The sequence below is a fragment of the Sapajus apella genome, unplaced genomic scaffold, assembly GCF_009761245.1.
Source record: "Sapajus apella isolate SASKATOON/1434 unplaced genomic scaffold, GSC_monkey_1.0 scaffold26, whole genome shotgun sequence".
Classification (NCBI taxonomy): domain Eukaryota; kingdom Metazoa; phylum Chordata; class Mammalia; order Primates; family Cebidae; genus Sapajus; species Sapajus apella.
This window is the reverse complement of record NW_022436966.1, coordinates 12,346,443-12,353,635: the sequence shown is the minus strand read 5'-3', so window position 1 is coordinate 12,353,635 and position 7,193 is coordinate 12,346,443. Positions and strand designations below refer to the sequence as shown.

At 37.9% G+C, this 7,193-nt stretch overlaps 1 long non-coding RNA gene across 1 annotated transcript; it reads right to left on the bottom strand.

Moving 5' to 3' along the window:
* Positions 1-1,421: 1,421 nt before the first annotated feature.
* On the bottom strand, positions 1,422-7,186 carry LOC116560587. Its single transcript, XR_004273034.1, has 3 exons — positions 7,114-7,186; positions 2,579-2,719; positions 1,422-1,771 (listed from the first exon to the last, which is right to left on the bottom strand). It is a non-coding gene; the product is annotated as an uncharacterized LOC116560587 (long non-coding RNA).
* Between the last annotated feature and the right edge of the window lie 7 nt (positions 7,187-7,193).

Sequence of the window (7,193 nt, the reverse complement as noted above, 5' to 3'; positions counted from 1 at the left end):
TATATTACATACATTTAAATTTGAGTTCTTGGAAGCAATGCTTCCATCTTGACTAACAGAAATCTTTCCCTTTCCATTCTGACTTAGATTATCAATACTATCTTCTAGTTCTTGCAGTCGAATTTTCTTGGGAGGTAGGTTCATAACTTCCAAAATTAATTCATCTTTTTTGGTTTCCAGCTTCCAACTCAAAAGTCATAAATCTGAGGGAGAAAGGCTCCATTAACAAATTTATTAATTTGTAGTTTTGTTCTGAGAGGCATTCACTTGCTAATTTCAGTAAAAACAAACTTCAATTCTAGTGATTAACATATAAAAATACAAACTGAATTTCCATCCTTGCTAGGTTATTTAATAACCTCATAATGACTAAAAGCTCACAAGTATAATATTTAATATAAAATCTGATCTTTAGGGTAGTCTACTAAGTAAAAATAATTTGGAGACAATTTACTAAGAAAGGTACACAAATGCTGACAATGCTGAAAGTTAGCATATGTTTACAAACCATTTATATATATTAATTGAAAGATGTGCTTTACTATATTCTAGTTTGCCTAATTTCTGTCATTTCTTGTATTAGAATGTAAAAACTTGTATTTCTTTGAAACCATTCTCACATTTCTCTCATTCAGATATTCCTCTCATCTAAATACTCAGAGGATTTTTCTGTTTTGTTTAGACAGGTTTTATTATCCCATTGTTGAATAAATATCTTTTTAAAATTCATTCAGATGACAATTTACTGACTCTAAAGGGAAAAAAATCTTTCACTCAAGCAAATTTAAATTTATTTTATTGAGAAATTAGCTCTCCTGCTTTAATAGAGAAATACAGACACATACATATACAGGTACATTTTGACTCACACAAATATGCTTGTTGTTACCTAAGATCTATAATATCAGTATAACACAGTGCGTATACAGATGTGCATGTATATACATAGCTACATGAATAGAACAGATAGAAATTTAAGAACATTTAAAAAAAACTGTCCTAATATTCTTGTACTTATTTATATAAAATGAAACAAACAAAAGTCGATAACAGTCTCTTAATATAAATTTTTTAAAATCTAATAACAGAATAGGTTATAATGTGTCTAAAAAAATGTGTAAGCAGGGTTACATAAAACTAGTCTTATTACTTTATCGTCATATTGTGCATAAATGAATATACATATATTTAAATCATCATAGCACAAGTACCATTTTTGGTTTTCTTTTTTTTTCTCTTGAGATGGAGTCTCACTCCGTTGCCCAGGCTCGAGTGGAGTGGCATGATCTTGGCTCACTGCAACCTCCGTCCCCTGGATTCAAGCGATTTTCCTGCCTCAGCCTTCTGAGTAGCTGAGATTACAGGCACCTGCCACCGCACCTGGCTATTTTGTTATTTTTGGGTTTCACCATCTTGGCCAGGCTGGTCTTGAACTCCTGACCTCTGATCCACCCGCCTCAGCCTCCCAAAGTGCTGGGATTACAGGCATGAGCTACTGCGCCCGGCCGATTTCTGGTTTTCAAAGTGTTTCCACATACTTTATTAGGTACTGTCTCTTAAAGTCCTGTGAGGTGGGTATTATCATCATTCCCATTTACAGAGGAGTAAAATGAAGCTGGAAAGTGGTGGAACTGGGATTCAAATCCATGTCTTGTAGCTCCAAATCCTAGGTTTTGAATTCAGACAGACTGTTCAAATCCTAGCTTGCTCACTTAATAGCTGTGTAACTTTGGGCAGGTTGCTTAACCTCTCTGTATCTCAGTTTCTTCATCTGAAAATAGAGACAATCATAGTATGTACTTGCCTAATCAGTTATTATGAGAATTATATGAGAACTTGACATATAGTAATGATAATTGAATACAGCATATTATAGCATACTGCTAACTCCTGGACAATTTTTTAAATTACAAGAAATTGTGTGTGTGTATGTGTTGTATGCATACTGTTTATAATGTATTATATTTACATATGTATTATTACTATCTGCCTCTAAAAAGAATATCACTTCTAGAATCAAACATTTCAAGTTACATCTTATGCAAAAAAGTATTATATTAAATGTCAAAGCTCTCTGTATATTACCATAAATGTCAAAGATATCTGTATATTACTTTTGTCATTAATAGCAGTAATAATGACAATAAGCATTTATTTTTAGAGGGCTCTAAATACCTATTTATAAATACAAATGGAAATATAGAAAATAGGAAAAACAGAAAAAGGCAACCATACCCACAATACTTCCACTTAGTAGGACATGTAAGGAGGAACCGATATTTTGTGAAATTCTGTTCAGATATCTTTTAGGAAACATCTACACAAATGTTAAATGCACCAGGGAGTTCATCCACAAAGATCCCACTACACTAAATGTTAAGACAGCTAGATAGAATCACTTAAGAAGGAAATTTAACATTTCTGAGACTCTTCCAAAATTATGATTATCATTTATTTTATTATAGTTTTTTTAATTTAAAAAACAGTTATAGATAGATACTTGCTCTCAAAAGTACAGGCATTCATTGTAAAATATAGAGAAGCTTCCCTTAACTTGAAAAAAAGAAAAAGAAAATACCTTGTATGGAAGTTTATAAGGTGCATGAAAATCCACACCACAGAATCTGAAGATACATCTTGGACAAGTACCAGTATTGAGCAACAACCGGGCCACACACTTGCTTTCCTCGGTCAGTGGGAACATACTGAATAATTATAACTAGAAAGACAAAAGTAAAACTAATGAGCAGCTTCTGCATTTTACTGTCACAGACAAATAAGTCATAATGTTTAGGGATAAAGACTAGCTTTTATTTGAAAAACACTATTGTGTACTCTCTAACCAAGCCCCTTTCTTTATATACGTATTCTAAAATACAGACTTGAAGGAAGTTTATAAGATGGATCCAGTAAAGGTTTCTAATTGTCAAGGAATTTCGTTTAGCATTCTGAATTATGATACATCAATATAACTAAGTTGATCAAAAGAAATAAAAATAATCAAAAATGGTTGCTTCTGAGGAGGATAATGAAAACACAAGTACAGAGTGAAATTTTGTTTTTTCTTTTTTACTATTCGGTATTGTACAAAGTTAATTCATTAAACTTTTCCTATTAGAAATTAGAAATGAGTTTGCTGGTGTTTGGGCTAAGAAAGCCATACCCCAAAATGAAAGCCTCAGCAGCAGCCTCAGAAGCAAATGTTTTTCTCTAACCTTCTGCCCTCTTGTCTCTCAGTCCCATTCTCCCCTAGACTAGCCATAGAAAAACTACAGTCCCTCTTCCTCAAGGTGAGTCATAGAAACCAGAATCCCCTTTCCCTAATGTCAGCCATAAAATCTAAAAATATTAGTCAAATTTGGCTGAGTGCGGTGGCTCGCACCTGTAATCCCAGCACTTTGGGAGGCCGAAGTGGGTGGATCACCTGAGGTCAGGAGTTTGAGACCAGCCTGGCCAACATGGTGAAATCCTGTCTCTACTAAAAATACAAAAAAATAAAAATTAGCCAGGCATGATGCTGGGCACCTGTAATCCCAGCTACTTGGGAGGCTGAGGCAGGAGAATCACTTAAATCTGGGAGGTGAAGGTTGCACTGCGCAGATATGGCACCACTGTACTCCAGCCTGGGCGACAAGAACAAACCTTCGTCTCAAAAAAATAATAATTATACACACATACACACACACACATACACACAACTCAAATTTTCCCTCCACTTTCCTGAGTAAAAACTGACCATGAAAAATGAGGCAAGGTGCAGTGTCTCACACCTATAGTCTGACCACTTTGTGGGGCCGAGGTGGAGGATCATTTGAGGCCAGGAGTTTGAGACCAGCCTGGGCAACACCATGAGACCCTGTCTCTACAAAAAAAAATGAAAAATTAGCTGGACATGGTGGTGCACACCTGTAGTCACAGCTACTCAGAAGACTGAGGTGGGAGGACTGCTCGAGCCCAAGAGGTAGAGGTTGTAGTGAATCAAGATCATGCCACTGTACTCCAACCTGGGTGACAGTGCAAGACCCTGTCTCTAAAAAGCAAAGGAAAAAAAAAAAAAGACAAATTATCTGACCTCTCTTTGACTGTAGGTCAAAAGACCCTTCATTCCACAACAGGTCCTGCCCTACACCTAGAAGGAAGGAATGCATGCTCTGAGAGGCCGAGAAGAACCCAGACAGACAGGCTTGCTGGGTTTCCCCATTCAGTTAATTACCCTTTTTTGTCTAATCATATTTCTACGAGCTGCCCATACTTTGATGAAACATAAAAATGGACAATTTCCTGTTATCATGTCTTCATTCTGAAGCCTCCTGTGTATACACATTACATAAACGTGTATGCCTTTTCTCCCATTAATCAATTTGCCTGATGTCAGTGATTTTCGGGGAAGCTCTAGGTGGCTAGGGGCCTCGGCATTCAGACTAGACAAAAAAATCAGACCAGTCTTCATTTTATAATACTTGACTGCACTTAATGATAGTTTAGCAGTCAACTATTTAAAACAAATTGAGGCCGGGCACAGTGGCTCACATCTGTAATCCCAGCACTTTGGGAGGCCGAGGCAGAAGATCACTTGAGGTCTGGAGTTCAAGACCAGCCTGGCCAACATGGAGAAACCCTGTCTCTACTGAAAATACAAAAATTAGCTGGGTTTGGTAGCGGGCACCTGTACTACAGCCTGGGTGACAGAGCAAGACTCTGTCTCAAAACAACAACAAACAACAATGACAACTGATCAGCTGGTCCAAAAATATCAACTTTACTTTGATGATATAATGACTAAATGGCAACCACCTATTAACAAAATAAAAATCTGTCCCTTTCATGAGTAAAATCTCCAACAAAAGGCCAGGCGCGGTGGCTCACATCTGTAATCCCAGCACTTTGGGAGGCTGAGGCGGGCAGATCACCTGAGGTCAGAAGTTCGAGACCAACCTGGCCAACATGGTGAAACCCCATCTCTATTAAAAATACAAAAAATTAGCCAGGTGTGTTGGTATGCACCTGTAATCCCAGCTAACAGGAGGCTGAGACAGAATTGCTTGAAACCAGGAGGTGGAGGTTGTAGTGAGCCAAGATTGTGCCGCTGCACTCTAGCCTGGGCAACAAGAGTGAAATTCGGTCTCAAAAAAACAAAACAAAACAAAACACAAACCTCCAACAAAAACAAATTAAGTACAAAATATTTGAGTGCAATTGTTTGCTTAATTAAGTAGCCAATTTTTGCAATTTAAACAAACTGACAAAAAAATACTATATAGAGAATAAGGGCAAATCTGTCTCTTGTTACCAGGAAAGAGGCGTACTAAAAATTCAAACAACCTAATTTGTTTAGCAAAACTAGATCTTCTAATTAGTGAAACAGTCCGTATTACCTTAAAATGATATTTAAAGCAATATTTTAGAAAATAATCAATGCATAGCAATCCTTTTCTTTTTTTTTGAGACGAAGTCTTGCTCTTGTCATCCAGGCTGGAGTGCAGTGGTGTGATCTTGGCTCACTGCAACCTCCACTTCCCAAGTTCAAGGGATTCTTCTGCCTCAGCCTCCTGAGTAGCTGGGATTACAAACACGTGCCACCATGTCCAGCTAATTTTTGTATTTTTAGTAGAGACAGGGTTTCACCATGTTGTCAGGCTGGTCTTCAACTCCTGACCTCGTGATCTGCCCCCCTCAGCCTCCCAAAGTGCTGGAATTACAGGCGTGAGCTACCACGTCCAGCCAAAATAATCACTGCATGGCAATCTTATGACATGCTGTAACTGTGGTCATGAAAGATGAAAGACAGTGGCATCTTGTAATTTGTGCAGTTTCATAATTCATAATTCAGTTTCAAAACCGTTTCTGTTTCACCTGTTATTCTAAGTTATTTTGTCTCCATTAGTCAAGGTCAAGAATTTTACTTAATTCAGAAGTAACATTTAACTCAAAAAGAGACACAAACACACCCTCTTCCAATAAACAAATCAATAAGCACTTTAAAAAGGACACTTAACGAAGATTTCCCTTGAGATTTAAGTAGCTATATTAAAATTTATTTTATTTTCTATTGCTGTAAGACAATGTTTATTTCCCCAGTAAGTTCACAAGAACAAAGGTATCATGCAAAGTAAATAAATGACATATTACAATATACTGGCTCTGAGAAGTTCCCAAACCTAATGAGAATTACAAAACTTCCAGTTCTGAGTAATTTGAATAGGTCTAAAAATAGTCCTCAAACAAAAAGACCTTTCTTTGAATGTATATGTTAATAAACGAGCTACGAATTTACAAACCTCTCAACATTATTTTCCCCTAGCAACAATCTAGCAACGTCTCAAGAATATTAACATTAAAAGGAGAAAATATCTTACGCCTTAAATTTGGTCGTTTCATCTTGATGTAATGAAATGTCAGGATTCCTTAAGATATCAGAAATCGGTTGTCCACATTAGATTTACTATGTTTGAAAGCAAGCCCTGAGAAAGGCATCCCACAAATTTTCCAGTGTTGGTTACCCTCAAGATGTTCGCTTTTCGTTTACGTGTTTGTTTTACAGAAATAACTCTGTAACAAGTTGCTACAAAGCCGCCTTTTCACGTGTCAGGCTCCCTCCGAGGACTGAATCCCTCCTCCCCAAAACAAGGATAACTAGTCCAGTCTCTGGCTTACTGGAGGAGAGGACTTTATTTTCACCTCTTGGACGATTGCAAAACAAGTCATCGAAAACGAGGAAACGAGTAGTGCATGAAAAAAACTACCGAAACGACCAAACGAACGATATCCTAAGATGTTTTAAAACTCATTTCCCTACCGAAAGGTGTCATTCGTACCGCAGCATGGGGCTGGGGTGTAGATTTACGGGGAAGGAGGTGATCACACTTCACTGGACTTCTGAAACATTCAGCTATGGAATCTACCGTGGACTCTTGAAAAGTTAATCTCGAGATCTAACCTCAAGCCTCAGTTTTAGCCAAGCTAGCCCTTCCCCCTTCGGTCAGGTCCAACAAACTTCCCACTCACCCCTCCTTTGCTAACAAAGCCGTTCCAGCAGGAGGGAAGTGACCTCTCTCCCGCCACACGTCTTCTGCACCCAGTCTGCACCCCTTCACCTCTTACCTACCGCCTCACCTTCTCCCCAGATGCCGGAGCCTGAGATTTAACCCCTTCCGGCCCCCGAAGGGAACAGGGAAGACTAAAGACAACGCACC